We start from the raw sequence: 21,678 nt of genomic DNA, 5'->3' as shown, positions 1-21,678 counted from the left end.
GAGCAACATGACTGTTTATTCACCTGGGTGCAGGTGGGCTAAGGCTGAAAAGGGCGTTAGCGAGGGACGGTGGAATAGGAGTTAGTTTTACAGGTTGGGGAAGATCTTTTGCGGAGGGGAGAGGGGTGTTAGGGGGTAAGATCAGTTCCAGTGGTGGGAGGGACAAGGAGTATACATTACCATAAGTTCAGTTACAATGGCAAGTGGGGTAAGGTGTAAAAGTATTTAAGATGGCAGGGTGGGGTGAGGAGTATTCACAATATTATAAGAACAGTTAAGATGGCAGGGTGGGGTGAGGGGGAAGCTTATATCCTGGGGAAGCTCACATCCTGGGGAAGCTCAGCTGGGCTATCAGGAATAATGGTGAACGACGGTGGGGATTGGGGGCAGGGGGGTATGAGGGGGTGAGGGGGAAGGGAGTGGGGGGTTGGGGGTGAGGGGTTGAGGGGTGGGTGTGATCAGCTGAGGCAGGCAGGACTTCAGACTCTCTGGGTCCAGGCTTGCATATGGAGACCTCCATGTTGGTCAGGCTGGTCTCTAACTCCTGATCTCGGGTGATCCGCCCACCTCAGCCTCCCAAAGTGCTGGGATTACAGGTGTAAGCCACAGTGCCCAGCATAGCTATATTTCTTTACACTCATGTTTTTATTGTTTTAAGAATGGAAACCCAATTCCTTGACTTTCCACAGTGAAGTTCAGGTAATATTAAAATACATTCGGTGAAATAAAGGACACTTCAAATGGTATAGTTTCATTTAACCCATCATGATGCTATTATTGTTAGGTATATTACATTAATATACATGATAAACTCAATGATACAGTGTAATACTTTTTATTTTAGACAAACAGCCATATGTCTTCAGGAAATTAAGAAAATGAGTGCGTATGTGATATGCGTGTGTGCATCATTTCTGTTGTTGTTCCTTTCTGTGTATCTGGGTCACCTCTAGTACCACTTACCTTAAGCCTGAAGAACTTCCTTTAAGATTACATGCAGTAGAGGTCCCCTAGGAAATAAATTTTATGGTTTTGATAATCTAAAAGTGTCTTTATTTTTCCCTTTTCACTCCTATTTTTTGCTTATTAGGACATTTACACTTAATAAAAGTCACCAGTTTTAGCTGTGCTTTTTGGTGAATATTGGTAATTATTTATAGTCGTGTAATTATCACACTGCCCAGTAGAGAAACAGCAATTGCAAAGAAGCCCCTGCCGGCCTCCTCCACTGCTTTAGAATTCTTCCCCGATGCCCCTTTTCTTCACTTCCTGCTCCCTGGCCCTTCTCTCTGCCCCTCATCCCTCACGCCCTCCTCTCTTTTTAGTTCCCATGGCTCAGTCACTTCTGAATTGTTACTGCTATGAAAAAGGACTTCAGAATTCCCAGAGGAGTCTTTCAGCCTCTTTCCATGGCTCTTTCTGCCCTTTCAAAGCACAGTCAGAGACATCAGAAGTGAAATTGTACACAAGTATTTGGTGTTTTCGACAATCATTGAAATTTCGGCAATTGCCAAAGTTACGTTTTTGGCAACTCCATCAAAGCTGAGTGTGCCCAGGACAGTCAACTCAGGCCCTGGACTCTCATTCTGGTTGGATTCTATGAGAACAGTATTCATCATAAGAATTCTAGATCCAGATCCTGCTACTCCACAATTGCCTCATGCTGAAAGACAAGCAAATCTAGCCTGAGTCCTGTAGATTCCAGGGCTGCTCAGGAGGAACCTCCATCCTGGATGGATAACCTAGGCTCAGCTCCCTCTGCCCACTCAGCCTGCAACCTCGTACTGGAGAGTGCTCAGTCAGAATCCAAAAGCAGCATGGCGCTGTCCCAGTGTAGCCATAGGATCCAGGACAGAGGACCACGCTACCCTCTCTCCCCAGCCAGGACCGCCAAGGCTCTCCCTCTGCACCCAGCACCTGGACAGGGCTCTGCACACAAGGGAACCTCCGGGTCTCGAGTCAGGCTCTGAGTCCATCCAGCTTCCCAAAATCCATGTTGATATGACCGTTTTCTCCTGCAACTGACTGCACTTTCATCTCAGGGCAGAGAGAGGTTTCCAGGGCAAAACAGGATCAGGTCTGGGGTTGACCCACCCTCAAACCCTTGTTACCAGAAGACCTAGTCCCTCAGCCTCCAGGATGAGACCTTGGCCTCCTGTCCTGTCCCTTGTTCCTGCCGCTGCTTCTGCAAGTGGAGGCTACTCATCCCAGGAATCAGCCCTGGCGTCCAGGGAGAGCAGCCTCGGTCCAGGAGTCAGGGAGGCTCCAGGGAGCAGAAGGAGAAGAAATGGATCATAAGAGAAGAAGGAATCATATCCAACTCTGGAACTGTGAGTCAATTATACATTTTTTTTTATAAAAAGAAGAAGAAAGAAAAAGGAAGAAGGAGAAGGAGAAGGAGGAGGAAGAGGAGAAGGAGAGAAGATGAAGAAGAAGAGAAAGAGGAGAGGAGGAAGAAGAAGAAGAGGAAGAAGAAGGAGGAGGAAGGAGAGGAGGGGGAGGAGATTATCATGATGAAGAAGGAGGAGGAGGAGGAGGAGGGGGGATGAGAGAAGGAAAGAAGAAAAAGAAAAGAAGGAAGAAGAGTGAGTCAGGGAGGAGAGAAAAATGGGAAGCATTCCTTTAGAAAGGGTGTGTGTGTGTGTGTGTGTGTGTGTGTGTGTGTGTGTGTGTGTATAGAGCAGGAGGAAGTCCCTAGGGTCCTGAAGAAACGATAGCTAAGGCCAGGTGCTAAGGGGCCCAGGGTAATAGTTCCAGGGACGTACTTTCTGAGCTAGGACTTTATTGTTACATCAGAGTCAGTCCCATGAGGCCTGGGGTCACAGCACTCAGTTTGCTGAATGGCTGCCTCTCATTGCCTTTGACAGCAGAAGCCATCATGCCAGGCCCAGGATCCACAGGGTCACAGACAGAGAGCAGGCCCCTCTGCTGGAGCCAAGGAGATGTTGTTCTGGGATGATGTGTGCATGACTTAGGTTGGAATCTGAAGATGGTTGTGGGTTACAAAGAGGTCAACCATGAGCCTGGCCCAAGCTTCTGAACCCTTGTCCTGGATCCTGAGGGCTTGAATCCTCCCTATTCCCAAGAGATCTCAAAAATTCTTCTGTTAATCTCCTGCCCTCTGGAGGCAGCCCCTCACCTCCCTCACTTCCATACTCTAGGACTCAGGCATCTGCCTCTTTCATTCTCCTGCAGCTACCCAAGTGGCCCCAGGCCCTGCTGTCTGCCAACCCTGACCCTTGAACTCCAGGGCTTTGCCACCCCACCCACAGATTGCTGGATGATGTAGTGGTTCTGTTTTTATATTTTTGAAAACTCTCCTTACTGTTTTCTACAGTGGCCGTACTAATTTAAACTCCTACCAACAGTATGTAAGAGTTCCCTTTTCTCCACATCATCAGCATCTATTTGTTTGTTTTTTTGTGTTTATTGTTTGTTTTATTTTTATTTTTATTTTTCAGCTGTGTCTATTCTGTCTGGGGTAAGAAAACATCTCCATGGTTTTGATTTGCATTTTTTTTAATGTACCTGTTGGCCATTTGTATGTCTTCTTTTGAGAAATATCTATTCGTATCCTTTGCTCGCTTTTTAATGAGATTATTTGTTTTTTTTTAATTCTTGAGTTGTTTGAGTTTGTTATATATTTTATATATTAGTCCTTTGTCAGATACATTGTTATCTCTTCACTCTGTTGATTGTTTTCTTCACTGTGCAGAAGCGTTTTAGTTTGTCTATTTTTGTTTGTGTTTTCTGTATTTTTGAAGCATTAGCCATAAAATCTTAGCTCAGACCAATGTCCTAGGATGTTTTCCCTAGATTTTCTTCCAGTTGTTTTATAGTTTCAGGTCTTACATTTAAGTATATAATTCAACTTGAGTTGGTTTTTATATGCAGTTAGTGATAGGAATCTAATTTCATTCTTCTGCATTTGGCTATCCATTTTCAATGTGTTCTTGGCACCTTTGTTAAAAGTCAGTTGGCTATAAGCATATAGATTTATTTCTGGATTCTCTATTATGTTCCACTGATTGACATTGATTGACATGTCTGTTTTTATACCAATACCATTCTGTTTTGGTTACTATAGCCTTCTAATATATTTTTCATCTACCTTTGTTCTCTTTGTTCTGGATTGTTTTGGCTATTTCAGTTTTTTTTTTATTTTTGGTTCCATAGGAATATTAGAATTATTTTTTCTAATTCTGTGAAAAATAACATTGGCATTTTTATTGGGATTCCCTTGAATTTCCAGATTGCTTAGGGAAGTATGGTCATTTTACTAATATTAATTCTTCTAATTCATGAGCATGGAATATCTTTCTGTTTGTTTGCATCCTCTTCTTTCATTCACCAGTGTTGTATAGATTTCTTTTTAAGAGACTTTTTACTTCCTTGCTTAAACTTTTTTCTAGGCATTTTTTTCTAGCTATTGTAAATAGAATTGCTTTTTTTATTTCTTTCTCAACTACTTTATTACTAATGTATAGACATTATACTGATTTTTGTATGCTGATTTTGCATTCTGCAACTTTACTTTATTTATCAGATCTAATAGTTCCTTGGTGTAGTCTTTAGGTTTTTCTAGATAAGGATCATATCATTGGCAGGGAATGGAGAGAGGCTGAAGGTTAAGCTGATGGACATTGATTTAATGAGTCATGCATACAAAATATGGCTTCCATCAAAATCCAAAAGGGCAGAGTTTGGAGAGCTTCTGCATAGTTGAACACAGGGTGGCTTAGAGGAAGGTGGACAAGAACTCAGTCATGTGCCAGGGAGGGTGATGCATCCCAACCCAATGGGACAGAAGCTCCTGCACTGGGGACCCTTCTGAACTTGCCCTATGTATCTGTTCATGTGGCTCTTTATTTGTATCTTTTAACATATCGTTTAAAATAAACTGGTAAGTGTATGTGAGTGTTTCTCTGAGTTCTGTGAGCCATTCTAGCAAATTAATCAAATCAGAGAAGTGAGTTGTGGGAACCCTGATTTATAGCAAGTCAGTTAGAAACACAGGCAATATAACCTGAGGCTTGAGATCTACATCAGGAGTGGGAAGGGGACAGTCGTAGGGACTGAGCCCTCAACCCATGGGATGTAATGATGTATATAAGGAGACAGTGTTAAAATTGAGTTAGAGGACACCCAGCTGGTATCCATTACAGAACCGATTGCTTGTTTGTTGGAGAAATTCCCTACATTTCATCAGAGAAGTCTTCTATGTTGATAGTTGTTGTAGTGTGAGAGCAGGGGAAAAACGATTTGAGATTTTCCACTCAGAGTGGTTCTAAATGTTAAGTTGCTTTTAAATTTGACTTAGTAATGGCCCAGCTAAATAGGGTTAGATGTGAGAAATGTTTTGATGTAATGTATAGGAAGGAACCAAAGGCTGATGAAGACAGGAGTGTTGGAATAGATGTTCTGGGCATGAATGCCCCCTTCATCCTCCCTGTCTCCCAAGAAACCAAAAAATACTCTCTCTGCAGCTTTAACAAATACTGATTTGGAAGAGAGTGCCTGCATTTTTTAAAAGTTCTAAATGGCTAAAATTGCAGGACTTTCATGATGCTTAGGGTTGTCCTGATGTCAGTGGGGATGAAGAGAAACCAGAAAGTCAGGAGTCAGAGGAAAGGGCTGTTTATCGTAAGTTTTTGTTTGTTTGTTTGTTTGTTTGTTTGTTTGTTTTAGACAGAGTTTCACTCTTGTTGCCCAGGCTGGAATGCAATGGTGCAATCTTGACTCACTGCAACCTCTGCCTCACTGGTTCAAGCAATTCTCCAGCCTCAGTCTCCCGAGTAGCTGGGATTACAGGTATGCACCACCACTAAAAAATAAAAGGCGCCTAACACACACACACACACACACACACACACACACAAATTTGTGTTTTTAGTAAAGATGGGTTTTACTGTGTTGGCCAAGCTAGTCTTGAACTCCCAACCTCCGGTGATCTACCTGCCTCAGCCTCCCAAAGTGCTGAGATTACAGGTATGAGCCACCATGCCTGGCCTATTACTCTTATCATACATAATTTCTGGAAAGAAAAAGAAAAATTTCTAGGAAATAAACAAACAAAAACATCAAAATCATCAGAAAGATTTTGACACAGAAATGACTACATTTATGTGATCCCTGTCATTTTTTTCCCGTATATTATCATGTATTTCTATCCTGTGGGGTGAGTTTTATTTTTTTAATTTTTGTTTGTTTGTTTTCAGAGTGAGACTCTGCCTGAAACAAACAAAAACCTTACAAGCTACAGTGTAGTGGCACAATCATTGCTCACTTCAGCCTTGACCTCCCTATCTGGAGCAACCCTTAGGCTCAGTCTGCCGAGTGGCTGAAACTACAGGCATGTGCTACCATACTCAACTAAATTTTTAAAAATTTTTTCATAGAGTCAAGGTATGACTATATTGCCCAGGCTGGTCTCAAACTCCTGGGTTCAAACAATTTACCCACCTCAACTTCCCAAAATGCTGGGATTACAGGCCTGAGCCACCGCACCCAGGCTCTAGCCTGTGTTTTGATTCATCATCATCTCCTAAGCCCTTTCCCAGCATGTGTAGTCTACCAAACATGCCATGATTAAATTATATCTCTACACCTTGATATAACCAAAAACTTAAATCAACAGTAAAGAGAAATATGAAAAAGTAAATTAGTACCAAAATTATTAAGAGGATAACCTAAAACTATTTGGATACAAAAATCTTTCTTTTTTCCTTTTCCTTTTCTTTCTATTTTTTGTTGTTGTTGTTTGTTTGTTTGTTTGTTTGTTTGTTTGTTTGTTTGAGTCAGGTCTCATTCTGTCACTCAGGCTAAAGTGCAGGCCTATCATGATTCACTGCAACCTCCACCTCCCAAGGCTTAGGTGATCCTTCTGCCTCAGCCCCCTGAGAAGGTGGGACTACAGGCGTGCAATACCATGCCTGGCTCATTTTTGGTTTTTTTAGTAGAGATGGGGTTTTTCCAGGTTACCCAGGTGGGTCTCAAAATTCTGGGCTCTAATGATCCACCTACCTCAGCCTCCCAAACTTCTGGGATTACAGACATGAGCCACTGTGTCCCGTTCCTTTCTCTTTTTTTAGCAATAGTTGATAGAATGGAAAATGTTTCTTAAAAGAAACACAAGTATATCAAATTGAAAATTTTAAACTTCAAGTAACATACATGCACATACAGTCTTTCTTTGCTTGATAGTGAGATAGCATCTGAGAAATGAGTCCTTAGGTGATTTTGTCATGTGTGGTCATCATAGCGTGTCCTTACAGAAACCTCGATAGTATAACCTAATGCACATGTAGGCTACATGAAAAAGCCCATTGCTCCTAGGCTACAAACTTGCATAGCATGTTATTGTATGGAATATTGCAGCCAATTTAACACAGTGGTAAGTATTTGTGGATCTAAACATGAGTAAACAGAGAAAAAGTACAGTAAAAATGTGGTAAAAATAAAAAAGATTTTTTTAAGATGGCGTATCTGTCTAGGACACTTACCATGAATGACGCTTGCAGGATGGAAAGTTGCTCTGGGTGAGTCAGTGAGTGAGTGGTGAGTGAATGTGAAGGCCTAGGGCATTACTGCACACTGCTTATACTTTATAAACACTGTACACTTAGGCTACACTAAATTGATTTTAATAATTGTTTTCTTTCTTTAATAATAAATTAACTTAATTATTAACTAATAATTTTATCAGTCATTTATTAATAATTAATAACTAATTGATAATAAATTAGTTACCATAGCTTTCTGTAACTTTATAAACTTTTTAAGTTTTTAACTTTATAAACTTTTTAACTTTTCTACTCTTTTGTAATAGCACTTAGCTTAAAACATCAACACATTATACAGCTCTACAAAAATATTTTTCTTTATATTCTCCTTCTAGAAGCTCATTCCTATTTTTTAAAATCTTTTAATCTTTTTTGGTAAAAATAAAGACATACGTTAGCCTAGGCTGACACAAGGTCAGGATCAACAATATCAACCTTCTTCAGCCTTCATATCTTATCCCACTGGAAGACTTTCAGGGGTAGTAACATATATGGAGCTGCCATCTCCTATGATAACATTGCCTCTTTCTGGAATACCTCCTGAAGTACCTGGCTAAGGCTATTATAAGTTAACTTTTTTGATATATAGAAGGATCACACTCTAAAATAACAATAAAAACTATAGTAAATACGTAAAGCATAGCATAACCATCTATTATCATTATCAAGTATTATGTACTGTAAATAACTGTATGTGCTAGACTTTTATAGGATTGGCAGTGCAGTAGGTTTGTTTACAGCAGCAGCATCACAAACACATGATTAATGCATTGTACTATGAGGTTGTGATGGCTACAATGCTATGAGGTCACAGGAATTCTTCAACTCCATTAAACTCTCATGGGATGACAGTCATACACGCCATCCATCATTGGCCCAAACATCATTATACAATGCATGACTGTGTAACACAGTGGCGTGTGTGTGTGTGTGTGTGTATTTTGCGTGTGTAAGGCTGTTAAAACTGAAATTGAGGTTTCAACAAGACACCAAGATAAAATACATTAATTTTTCCTGTGAGATATTAAATTATCCTATGCAGAATTTGAAATGCAAATGACTATTGGAGGTTTAGAGGTCTTCTGGTTCAAACTGTTGCAGAACAGCTCATTTTAAACTCATCCTCCCACTGTAAACAAGTATAAAAGTCAGACAAAACATACACTGCAGTTGTGCATCCACAAAACAGCATCCAGCCCAGGACTATCACCCTTTGGAGAATGGAAGTTCCTGAAAGAGAGATTCACATCCTCATCATCTTTCTTTCTAAAAGCATTTGCCAATATAAAATGAAGGGAAATGGAACCCGAGCAGAGAAAAACAATCTCACTGGCAAAGGAAACAGAGATCAGAGTTCAGGCTGGGAACACTGGCTGGGATTTAGGGGTAGGGTGCTGAGGGAGGGAGTTATAGAGGAAAAACACCCAAAATCTGCACTCCTAAGCTGCATATGCTCCAAGTAACACTCTAAGAAGCCCACCAGAGATCAGCTGTTTGGAGATTGCATGCTAAGTAGAAATATCAGAAGCTCCGTCGTGTGAGGAGATGTTGAAATTTTAGATGTGCAAAACCTGTGTTGAGACATCAGGTTGGGGAAGCCCTATAAGTGAGGACCCTGACCTTGGAGTAAGGACCACACTGAAATAGACCCACCCTAGCAAAGGCTAAAATCAAGACTAAGCAGAATCAAAGTGGGTCTGATTTTTACTAAAGGTGATTCTTCAATAATTACTTAACTGTCAAAATGTTAGCAGTCTTTGGAGGAAGATAAAAGAACAGAGAATCTCTAAAATGCATTATCTAGAATATGTGCCATGCCTAGCAGCAGAGCAAATGCAAAAACTAGAGAAGAAATAATCAACAGAAGCAGACTCAGAGATGACCTGGATATTGAAGCCAGCAAGCAAGGACATTCTTCAAAATATTTATGATCAATATGTTAAGGAAAATAGAGGAAAAAACAGGCAATCTATTTCAAAATCCCCTGAAAGATAATTATAAGGACAGAGAAAACACAAGTGAACACTATGAGAAGGGACATTATAAAACTGTAGATTTTATTGAAACAAAAATAAGAGAATGTTAGACACAGCTTCATGGCAAGATCTTTTACAATTTAGGTAAAATGACATGAGTTCTTGAAAAAGATGTTTGAACAAAGCCAACAGAAAACTAAATAGAAAATATAAATAGTAACATATCCATCAAGAAATTGAGTTACAAATAAATTCCTTCCCACCAGAAAAACTCCTTGCCCAGATTTCTTTACCTGTCAGTTCTTTCAAAAACTTCAAATAGGCTGGTCAGTCTTACACAGTCTTCCCTTGGTACTTTTTGAGATGGGTTCTAGAGCATCTGTGGATACCAAAATCCATGGATGCTCAGGTTCCATATATAAAGTAGCCTAGTATTTTCCCGTTATCTATGCATATCCTTCCATATACTTTAATCATCTCTAGATTACTTATAAGTTCTAATACAATGTAAATGATTTGTAAATAGTTGTTATATTATATTGCTTAGAAAATAATCACAAGAAAAATGTCTGTACATCTTCATGTACAGATGAGAATGTAACCATTATAGGTAGTCCTAACTGCATAGTATACATCAGCAACAACATAACATTTTTCAATCCTCGGATAGTTGAATTCACAGATGTCGAACCCACAGACACAAAAGCAGACTCTGTAATATGGTTTGGCTGTTTCCCCACCCAAATCTCATATTGAATAGTAGTTATCATAATCCCCATTCCTCTGAATTGGGGAAAAGAGAAGGATGACCAGTAATCGTGACTTTTATTTAACATTGTACTGTGTGACCCAAAGCAAAATATGTATAGATAGATAGATAGATATAGATATATAGATATTAGATAAGAAATATGACTGTCTTCTTCAAGGAAAACATTACTGTGTATGAAGAAAATCTAAGAGGCTCTATAAACAGACTATTAAAAATAAGTGAATTTGGTATATAGAACTTTTGGTTGACAGCTTTATTTTTGTAGCAATTAAAACATATCATACCACTCTGACATTCCTTAGTATTTTCTGGTATGAAATTGGCTGTTAATCTCAATGAGGATCCCTTGTACGTAATGTGATGTTACCTGCTGCTGTCCAAGTTCTCTCTGCTTCTATTTCAACAGTTTGGTTATAATGAATTTTGGTTTGGCTCTCTTTGAGTTTATTCCACTTGGACTTCATTGAAGTTCTTCAATGTGAATGTGTACATTCACAGATTTTATCAAGTTGGACAAGGTTTAACCTGTTATGTTACCCCATATTTTTACTGTCTCTTTCCATCTCCTTTACTTTGAGGATTCCCATTATGCATCTGTCAGTCCACTTGATGCTGTTCAGAGGTGTCATAGCCTCTGATCATTTGCCGTTTTATTTTTTTTTCCTTCCTGCTCTTCAGATTCCATAATCGTAATTGGCCTATCTTCAATTTCCTGGTTCTTCTGCCTGCTAAATTCTGCATGTATTGATCAGCATGATGGTGTCCCACAATTCCCTGAGCCTCTGTTCACTATTATTTTTCTTTTCTTTTTTTGTTTGTATTCTGCACAGTCTACAATTTAAGATGACTTGTCTTCAAGTTTGCTGATTCTTTCTCCTACCTGTTCAAGTCTGCTATTGAACATCTCTAATGAATTTTTTATTTCAGTAATTATACTTTCCCATCTAGAATTTCAGTTTCCTTATTATATTTTTAATGATGGTCTTTATTTGGTGAGATATTGTTCTTCTGTTTCCTTTATTTGTTTTCCTTTTTTCCATTGTCTTTTTTTTTTTTTTATCTATTTGAGCATATTTAAGACTATGGGTTTAAAGTCTTTGTCTTGTAAGTCCAATGACTTGGCTTTCTTAAGAACAGCTTCTGCTGATGTGTTTTTTTTTCTGTGAATGGGCCACTTCTTAAACTTTTGAATACCTCAAGATTTTTTGTTAAAAACTGAACACTTTGAATACAGCAATGTGGTAACTCTGGATATTATATTCTTCCATTCCCCAGAGATTCTTGTTGATGGAATTGTTTCTTAGTGACTTTTCTAAACTATTTTTTAAGCTTGTTCTTTGCCACGTATGGTCACTGAAATATATTCTATTAGCTACATGGTCAGCTAGTGTTTTGACAGAGGTTTCCTTAAATAGCTGTAGCCAAAAACTAAATAAATAATGCCCTCCCAGACTTTGCGGATAGACTCTGAGGTGGGACACTCCTTCAACGCATAACCAGTCAGTTTAGACATCCACCTTAACTTTATTGACTGCGTATATAGAGGCTAAAGTTCATCCAAAGGTAAAAGCCTAAGGTCATCTCAGTTATTTTTAAAGTCTGTGTTTAGACCTGGCCATGTATGTGGCATTCTGGTTTTCTCAGCATATGTAGGATATTTTGAATGTCATATTGTCCTGTGTATCTCCATCTTCAGCCTCTACCTTTCTAGGCTTTTCAGTTGGTCTGCTGTTTACCCATCCGTTATTCCTTGCCTGGGGCATCTCTGACTAGTATTTGCCTTTAAATGCTTTTGACAAACATTGCTATGGAGACCACTCCAATCTTAATGAAGTTCCAAGAGGAGTGAAGCAAAGGCCAGCCTCTGAGCTGATCTTTTGGGAGCTGTCATACCTGTCAAAGGACACAAACACAACTCTTTGAGAAGAAACTTCATTTGCCTCTTCTGGCATCAGGAAACTACACCAGGAGTGTGGCCACTGTCCCCATGGCTACCTCATAGCTGAGGGTGTGGGGGTGGGAGTGAGTAGGTGGTTAAGGAATAGTGTCACCATGCTCTCTTACCAAAATTTAGAGCTTCTTTTTCATTAAGCACTACTTTGGTTGTTGTAAAAAGTTTTTTCATAGACTCCAGAGTACAGAATAACTTAATTTTGACAGATTTTTCCAGGTTAATAATTGCTTTAGTAGGGGAGTGTGTTTTTGGAGTTCACTATCATTTTTTGGTAAAGGCATTACAGTTGTCTCTTAATAAGATTTTAAAATTATGAAAAAATCTTATGTATCTACCCACATGCTTACCATTTCTGGTGCTCTTCATTACATATTTGCAGTTGGTATCATTTTCTTTTTGCCTGAAGGAGTGAAACATTTATTACAGTTTATTTATTACAGCTCATTATTACGGTATAAATTTTTTCACTTCCTGTAAGTCTAAAATCCCTTTATTTTTTGATAGATGTTCTTAGGATATGTTAAAGAGCCTGATGTAATCATTACACATGGTATACATAGATCAGTAGAACCCACAGTTCCTTATGAATATATCATTATTTGTTGATTTAAATTATGCATATTACATACATATTTTTAAAGGGTTTTTTTCTGGAAATAACATCTAGTTTGACAGCATTTTCCTTTCGGAATTTTAGAGATGTTGCTCATCTGTCTCCTCCTTTGCACTGTTTCCAGTGAAATAACTGCTGTCATCTTTATTATTATTATTTTAATTTTCTCCATTTTCAATTTTCTCTCTTTGTTTGGTTTTGAACAAATATATGTTATATTCATCCACAATTATAAACTAAATTTGAGAAACAATCTGTAGGGAGAGTTTGTTGGTGATTGGTTATACATTATCAGAAACAGTTGTTTATTCCTTGTTTTATTAGGTCAAAGGCTAATTTCCTTCGAATATTCTTGTATTAAAGAATGTCATAAGTAATTTTATTTGTCATCTGGACCTGGTGCCCAGGTAGGTGGTAAAGCATTATTCTGGAGGATGTTTTTAGGCTGTTTCTTGGATAAGATTAACATAAAAATTGCTGTACTTTGAGCAAAGTAGATTGCCCTCTATAAAACAAATGGACTTCATTCAATTCATTGAAAGTGTAAATTGAATAAAACACTGACCTTTCCCAAGCAAGATGGAATTCTGCCCTGGGATTTGAACTGCAGTATCAGTCTTCTGACCCATAAAGAGCTGGTTTGTTCATGTACAACATTTGCAAGATGCATGGACAACATTCTGTTTGGAAGTCCTCCCCTTTGATCAAAGAAGATCAAAACAGAACAATTCCTGTGGGCTGAATTGCATAGTATTTTCTTAACAGTGATGGAAGGATTGAACAATGACAAAATCTCCTATGTTTTAGTTTTTACTGACTTATGGGAAGTGACTGATGGCCTAGCCATATAATTAATCAAGAGAGGAATGGAAAACTGGCCTATGAAAAGAATGCCCATATGAGACAGTCCTATGGACATCACTATGGTAATCTGAGAGGTGCATTAGTGTAAGACACATTGATGCCTAATATAGAGTGGATGTTGTTCTTGCCTGAATCTCATGTCAAGATGTGATCCCCAGCATTATAGGTGGGAAGTAATTGAATTATGGGATGGTTTCTCATGACTGGTTCAGCATCATCCCCTCAGTGTTGTTCAATGCCCATTGGAATAACTCCCTTCCAGGTCTGAAAGGTGATTGAAATCAACAAGCATTTATCTCTAAGTGCTTGCCAGGTGCACCTGTAATTCCAGCTATGAAAGTGGCTGAGGCAGAAGGATATCTTGAGTACAGGCATTTGAGTTTAGCCTGATAAATGTTTGAGTCTGGCCTGGGAAATGTATTAAGACCACATCTCAGAAAAAAATTTATGTTTGTTTGTGAAGATCACCTGGGTCCATGAAATAAATAGACACTGGGGTTGTAGCAATGCAGAGATGGGCTGAATCAAGACGTATTCCACTTGCATTCCCTACCTCACAGGCGCAAAATACTCATAAGAACTATTCTATTTAACAAGACTGGGCGCAATGGCTCATGCCTGTAATCCCAGCACTTTTGGAGGCTGAGATGAGTGGACCACTTGGGGTCAGGAGTTTGAGACCAGCCTGGCAAGCATGGTGAAACTAAAAGTACAGCAATTAGCTGGCATGGTGGTGCCTGCCTGTAGTCCAGCTACTTGAAAGACTAAGGCAGGAGAATGGCTTGAACCTGAGAGGCAGAGGTTGCAGTGAGCCAAGATGCCACAACACTCCATCCTGAGAGACAGAGTGAGACTGTGTCTCAAAAAAAAAAAAAAAAAAAAAAAAAAAGTGTTACAAGAAAAGAGACAGAGATAAGCAGAGACAATAAAAAAAAAAAAATGAACCTGAATGGGAAGTATTGCCACCATGTGGCCCACTGAGCCGTATTACATCAGGAAACACACTTCCCCACAATGTCCAACAATGGTCAGAGAAATATCTTCCTCAGAGGAAGAGTTCAATAGAGAATTAAAATAGTCAATTGAAACATTGATTGTATAAAGCAGGAGTGGGGAGACATAAGCACGAAGGGTAAGCTTACACACCTTCATGAGGGGGCTCACACTTGACATGAGAGTATCTCTCTTTTCCTCGTGGAGCGGGGGAAGGTGCTGGTGTGATCTACCTACAGTCCTTCCCAAGGTGGGAGGACACTGGAATGATGACTGTACTTCATCTCATCTTGCTTTTCTCATACCTGATGGTCCCAGGACTAGGGATGCAAATGCAGTCTAGAAACAGGAGTTATTCCTAAGCAGAAAACTGTAAATAGATTTTATGTCTGTAATGCAAGAATTCCTGAGGGCCTGGAGAAGGAGGTTGTGCAATCACTGCATCTGGATAAGTTGGGGCTAACACTGAATGCAGTTGTATTGCCTGGGGTCAGATAGCCAACTAGTTCTCTACCTGCATAACCCTAACCTCTGTTAACTGGAATGGGCTGATGGGAGACACTTGCTAGAACAGTATTGCTCCCCGCAGCCTAGACCAGCAGAGCAGCAGAACCTCCTGTTCCTTCCCAAACTGGAAATGTTTGGTGTAAATGAAGAGAAGGGGAAATAGTAGCTGAGAGTAAATTAATGAATAAATGGATAACGTAATGAGGAAAATCCAATACAACATGAACTACTCGAAAAAGGTATAAGCAGGAGATGATATTGTCTCCTAGCTCAGTTTTACCAGATGCCTGAAAGGGTGCATCTATATGTTGCTGAGACGACTCCTGTTTTTGGACTACACTGAGATAATTGTTAATGACCAAACAGGATTCTGGTAATGTGCCAGGTTCTTTTTACTCTTACAATTCCTCTGATATAGGAGACCTGTGATTGGCCAGGCACAGTGGCTCATGCTTGCAATTTTATCACTTTGGGAGGCCATGGTAAGAGCATTGTTTAAGGCTAGGAGTCTGAGACTAGCCTGGGTAAAATAGTAAGACCCCATCCCTTCAAAATATATATAAATTAATTAGGCATGGTGGTGTGCACCTGTGATGCTGTCTACTCAGGAGGCTGAGGCAGAAGGATCACTTGAGCCCAGGAATTCAAGGTTACAGTGAGCTGTGATTGTGCCACTGCATTCTACCCTGGGCAACAGAGCAAGACCTTGTCTCTAAAATAAATATATCAAAATTATAAAAAGAGATAATGTGGTCAAAGACCATGGTGTGATCTGTGGTCCGATCAAAATATTTGGTTTTGTCCCTGTTTCCTGACAAGCAGGTTATAAAATATTTGCAGTCTCCTCAGTGATAAGTATGACTTTAACATGGCAATGAGATGACTATGGGCTGAGGAGCCCCTAGGTAGCTTCAGGATGGGGGCTTCTTGCCAGAGGCATGAAGCTATGATTAGAGGATTGGAACTTTCAGCCCAATCAATTACCTTGGCAAAGGAAAGCAGGGCTAGAGGTTGAATTCAGTCACCAATGGCCAATGATTTAATTAATCTTGCCTACACATTAAACTTCCATAGACACCTCTAGAGATCGGGTTTTGGAGAGCTTTCCAATTGGTGAGCACATCTGTGTGTCCATGTGCTGGGAGGATGGTGCACCCCATCTCCATGTGAACAGAGGCTCATGTGCTCAGAGTCCTTCCAGACCTCACCCTGTGCACACTTCATCTGGCTGCTCTTTTGTATCCTTTATAACTGCTATGGTTTGAATGTTTGTCCAAAAATGCATGTGTTGGATGATTCATCACCAATGCAACATCTTTAAGAGGAGGGACCTTTGAGAGGTGATTAGATCATCAGAGCTCTGGCCTCGTTAATGGATTAAGTCTGATCATGAAAGGATCTGAGGCTGTTAGTTTGACCTCTTTTTTCCTCTACCTCTCACCCTCTCCTGCCCTTTTGCTTCGTACCAGATGCCATCTCTTAATCTTGGAATTCCCATCCTCAATAACCATGAATCAAATAAATTTCTGTTTGTTATAAGTTATCCAGTCTCAGGTGTTCTGCTATAGTCACATAATTTAAGCCAGGGGTCCCTAAACCCCGGGCTGTGGACTGGAACAGGTTCCTGGCCTGGTAGGAACCAGATCGCACAGCAGGAGGTGATTCGTGGGCAAGAGAGCAGGAGCATGACCACAGGAGCTCTGCCTGCTGTCAGATCAGTGGCGGAATTTGATTCTCATAAAAGCAGGAACCCTGTTGTGAACTCTGCATGCAAGGGCTGTAGGTTGCATGCTCCTTATGAAACACTAATGCCTGATCATCCGAAGTGGAACAGTTTCATCCTGAAACCATTCCCCTCCAGCCCCTGCCACCTCTGCTGGTCCATGGAAAAATTGTCTTCCATGAAACTGGTCCCTGGTGCCAAAAAGGTGGGGACAGCTGATTTAAGCTATAGCAATAATAAACTGCAATACTGAGTGTGGAACGAAGATAAAATTTCAGAACTCCAAACTCACTATACCAAAGGAAAAGGTTAAGTTTGGAAACTGAGGGATGGAAAATTTGCCTCTCTTTTGTTCCTAAACAACTAACCACAAAGATAGAAGACCACATATCTCCCCAGGTGGTCTCTCTCACAAATTGCTCCCAGGATAATTCCTTGTGGGCTTCAACATCTTTACTCTAAAACAGAGTTTTGTTGACTTTCCCCCGACAATGTAAATTAACAGCTGATCTTCACAGGTACAGGAAAAACACAAGACTAGAAATCATCCCTCCACCCACCCAGGGACAAACGCATATTTGACTTCTCTACCACACAGTTTACTTTATCTCATGTAAAATGCAGATTTACTGAGCACGAGATGAAAGCATAGTTGACTGTTCCTTCTTACTCTCCTGCCTGCTTTTCCCCTGTAAATATTGCAGTCCTCAAAACCCTCCTAGGAAAAAGCATGGGCCACAGATGCTACAATCATTTGTGTCTCTTTTTCCAAGGTGTATCTTCTGCATGGGAAAATAAACTTCTAAACTTATTGAGAACTGTTTCGGATGTTTTATGGTTTGTATGACAATAGCAACTTTCTGAGCTCGTTGAGTTAGTTTAAGAAATATCAAGCCTTGGGAGGTGAGAAACCCCTGACTTTGCAGCCATGTTAGACAGAAGTGCAGGTAACCTGGGACCCGATACTTGTGGCTTGCATCTGAAGTGAGGACAGTCTTGTGGGACTGAGCCCTTAAACCTGTGGAGTCTGAGGTGAACTCCAGGTAGTGACGGTCGGAATTGAGTCAAATTCTAGGATTTCCAGCTGCTGTTGGAGAATCAAAAAGTTACTTCGGTGGAGGAAAACCCCATCACCATCCCACAGGCAGAAGCCTATGGTAAGAGTAAGCAAGTAAACCTCTACCTTCTTCGCTCCCAGAGGAAAAGATAAACAAAATGTGAACATTTATTTTATGTCCCTAAGTCTGCTAAACACAGGTTGCTACCAGCTGTTCATTGTCCAGACATGGAGTGGTCCTACCTCTAACCTAGAAGTTAGGGTTTTCTCTTAGGCCACTGAGGGGGTCACATAAAAACAAATAAATGTGCCAGGGCACAGTGGCTCATGCATGTAATCAAGCACATTGGGAGGCTGAGGTGAGCTGATCACCTGAGGTCGGGAGTTCGAGACCAGCCTGACCAACATGGAGAAACCCCATCTCTACTAAAATTACAATATTAGCCAGGCATGGTGGCTCATGCCTGTAAGCCTAGACACTTGGGAGGCTGAGGCAGGAGAATTGCTTGAACCCAGAAGGGAGAGGTTGTGGTGAGCTGAGATCGCACCATTGCACACCAGCCTGGGCAACAAGAGTGAAATTCCATCTCAAAAACAAACAAAAAATCTAACTGATAGAGATTCTCTCCCCAGAAATATTTCCACACACAAAAACATATAAATATTAATATAAGACCTCAGTGTGCACCCAGATCCTCTGAGATCTTACAAACCTGGGTTTTTAAATCCTAGTAAGAGACAATGCCAAGGGAAGATGTGTGAATAATCATTTCACCACCACACAATGCCGCTCCAGTAATCTAGAATATGAACTGGGATAGGCAAAAACTTGAGATGATAACTTATTTTCAAGGGAATGAGTGAAAAGATATTATTTATTAGTAACTGGTTCATTCAGACACTCTGAGTGCCTACTAGTTACCAGATAAAGTTCTTGTCTTGGATCAGTGCTCCAAGAATTAAAATTTGTCATTCTTTTCCTACCCCTCACACTCAGCACTTGAGCCCCCTTACTACATCAGAATTCCACGTTGTCAATTAAAGGAGTCAAACCCTGTAAAATATTTGAAGAAATGTATTCTGAGCCAAATATGAATGACCACAGCCCATGATACAGCCCTGAGCATGTGTTCAGGTGTTTGGGGTTCAGGTTGGTTTTATACATTTTAGGAAGATATGAGACATCAATTAAATACATTTAAGATGTACATTGGTTCAGTCCAGGAAGGCGGAACAATTTGAAGCAAGTGGGGGTGGAGGGTAGTGCTTCTAGGATATAGGTAGATTTTTAAATGTTCTGATTGGCAAGTGATTCAGTTATTATCAATAGAAAGGAATGTCTGAGTTATGATAAGAGGTTGTGGAGACCAAAATTTTATCATGCAGATGAAGCCTCCAGGTGGCAGGCTTCAGAAAGAATAGATTGGAAATGTTTCTGATCAGACTTAAGGTCTGTGTTGGTGATAAATGCTGGTCAGCTTTTCCTGAATTCCAAAAGGGAAGAGGGCGTAATGAGGCATGTTCAACACCTGCTACCCATGGTGGCCTGAGCCAGTCTTCCAGGTGAACTGTTGAGTGCCCTGGCTGAGGAGGGTGTGCATTAAGATGGTTGGGAGGGGTGGCTTTGAAGTTCATTTTTGGTTTACAAGGTGTAAAGTGTTTAGAGGAGACAGAAACCACCTCCCTCCCTAGAAGAGGACAACCCTCCAGTCACCCTGCAGTTGATCATGGACATGAGTCTTAGGCTCCACCCATCAGACGATCACCTGCTGAAGCTGTGTCATTGCCTTGGGTAAATAATGGGGATTTTGTCATCTTGCGCCAAGATCATTAAGGACACTGACACATGAGAAGAGAGCTTAGAAGCAGAGGTTTAATAAGCAAAAGACAGACAAAGGGGAACAGCTCTCTGTTGTGATAGAGAGGGGCACCCAAAAGGGAATTCCAGCCCAGAATAAGAGTGCTCCAGATTTTATAGGCAGGCTTGAGGAGATGGTGTCTGATTTATGTAGGGCCCACAGGTTGGTTGGACCAGGTGTGACATTTACAGAGTGGGTGGAGAAAGGTTGCTCACTCCACCCTAATCCTATTATGCTAATAGGCTTTCCATTTGGCCGGTGCCATGTTGTCTGCTTCTTACTGTACATGTGGCTGGTGAAGTGAAGGGAAGATGGAGCCACCATGTGAACATGCCTAGTCCCAGGTGTCCTTCTCCTATTGGCACAGCTGCCACATTCACCCGTGAGAGCTCCCAGCTCGCTTGTCTGTGTCTGAAGCTTGATTTTACATACTGCTTTTTTTTAGAAAAGAAAATGATTTGGGGGCTACTCTTCACTAAAAGGAAAACCTTACTGAGTCTTCCATACCCTCACTACCTGCCTAAATAATTTCTACTTAATTCCTATATTACTGCCAGACTCTGAGCCAGAATGAGGTGACACAGAGAGGCTGGAACTATGCAGAGTGCATTTTAGAGAGAATGGCTGAGTGGCAGTAACGATTAACAGTTTCCACATACAGCAGCAACATCTGTCTTAGCCTCAGGGTCCAGTGTCCATCACCAGGTGTCAGAGGCATGAGCAGTGGCATCTGTGCTCAGCAGCAGGGGCAGTTGTTCCCAGGAGGGACCAGATCAAGAGTGGGCTGTGGATTCTGTTCCTGGATGTGTAGTTTCCAGCAGGGTTCTGTGGCCTTCCGCACCATAAAATTAGTCCCCAGTACCAGATATACTACTTCATGTGTAAATTAGAGAAATTTGTTTTCCATAGTTTGCTTCAAGACGTGAGAAATCAGTCTGTGGCCCAGTGTCAGAGAGCAGCATTCAGAGGTGTTCTTTGTGTGAGAGCCACATCCAGAATTGTCTACCTGGCCTCTACCCCATGGTGGAGAGATCAACAGGGAATATCACATCTCATAATTGATGATATATGTTCTCCCTTTTCTTTTTGAGAGAAAAATCCTCTTTTAAAAAATCCTAATCCACCCACCCACCCTGGGCACTGTCTGATCTCTGATCTCTGTGGTTCCCGATCTGTCTGAGCAACAAGATTGCTGGTGGGGCTTAGAAAATACTCAGGCCACTCCCTAAAATCCCCACCTCAGGATATTATGCACAAGATGAAGGAATCATTTATATAACAAGCCCAACAGGCGAGGCTGATGCACAGACATGTGGGATCCCAGGGTTCTTGCTGCTCCAAGTGTGATCTGGAGACCAGCAGCAGGAGCTCCAGCCTTGTCATTAATCCAGAGACTCTTGCTTGATTCCAGACTTCCTGGATCTCGGCACCATGTCCACATGATTCCTGTGCACATGAGAAGTCCCTGTCTAAGTGTCCTCTAGGCCTGGGGTCAGAACTGTGCAGTCTGCTCTGGGTGTGGTCTATCAGATCCCTTAGAACTGGAGGTCCAGGGTTCAGCTCTTGTGCTCACTCTTTTCCGTAGACAATCACTCCCTTGGTGCCCTCATCCATGCTTGAGGTTTTAAGTATCGTTTCTATGGTGTGATCTCCTAAATCTAATTCTCCAGGCCAGTCCTTTCCCCTAAACTCTGGAGTTGTCTGTCCAACTGCCACCCCAGCTCCCTCACCTGCATTCCTAGTAGACCTCTCCTCCACTGAGTGCCTGGGATGCCCCCTCCTCAGTATGCTCCTGCCA

At 40.9% G+C, this 21,678-nt stretch overlaps 1 protein-coding gene and 1 long non-coding RNA gene across 2 annotated transcripts in view; both read right to left on the bottom strand.

Annotated features, from left to right (window-relative positions):
• LOC101040877 (class I histocompatibility antigen, B alpha chain-like) overlaps positions 1 to 21,678 on the bottom strand; it is a 361,503-nt gene that overhangs the window by 334,959 nt on the left and 4,866 nt on the right. The gene's annotated exons all lie outside the window — the stretch shown is intronic.
• LOC141584162 (uncharacterized) lies at positions 9,331 to 14,482 on the bottom strand. Its single transcript, XR_012517101.1, has 3 exons — positions 13,443 to 14,482; positions 12,612 to 12,664; positions 9,331 to 9,917 (listed from the first exon to the last, which is right to left on the bottom strand). It is a non-coding gene; the product is annotated as an uncharacterized LOC141584162 (long non-coding RNA).

The sequence above is a fragment of the Saimiri boliviensis genome, chromosome 4 (assembly GCF_048565385.1).
Source record: "Saimiri boliviensis isolate mSaiBol1 chromosome 4, mSaiBol1.pri, whole genome shotgun sequence".
NCBI classification, from domain to species: Eukaryota; Metazoa; Chordata; class Mammalia; order Primates; family Cebidae; genus Saimiri; species Saimiri boliviensis.
The sequence above is the reverse complement of the archived record's forward strand: the minus strand, read 5'-3'. Positions and strand labels throughout refer to the sequence as shown.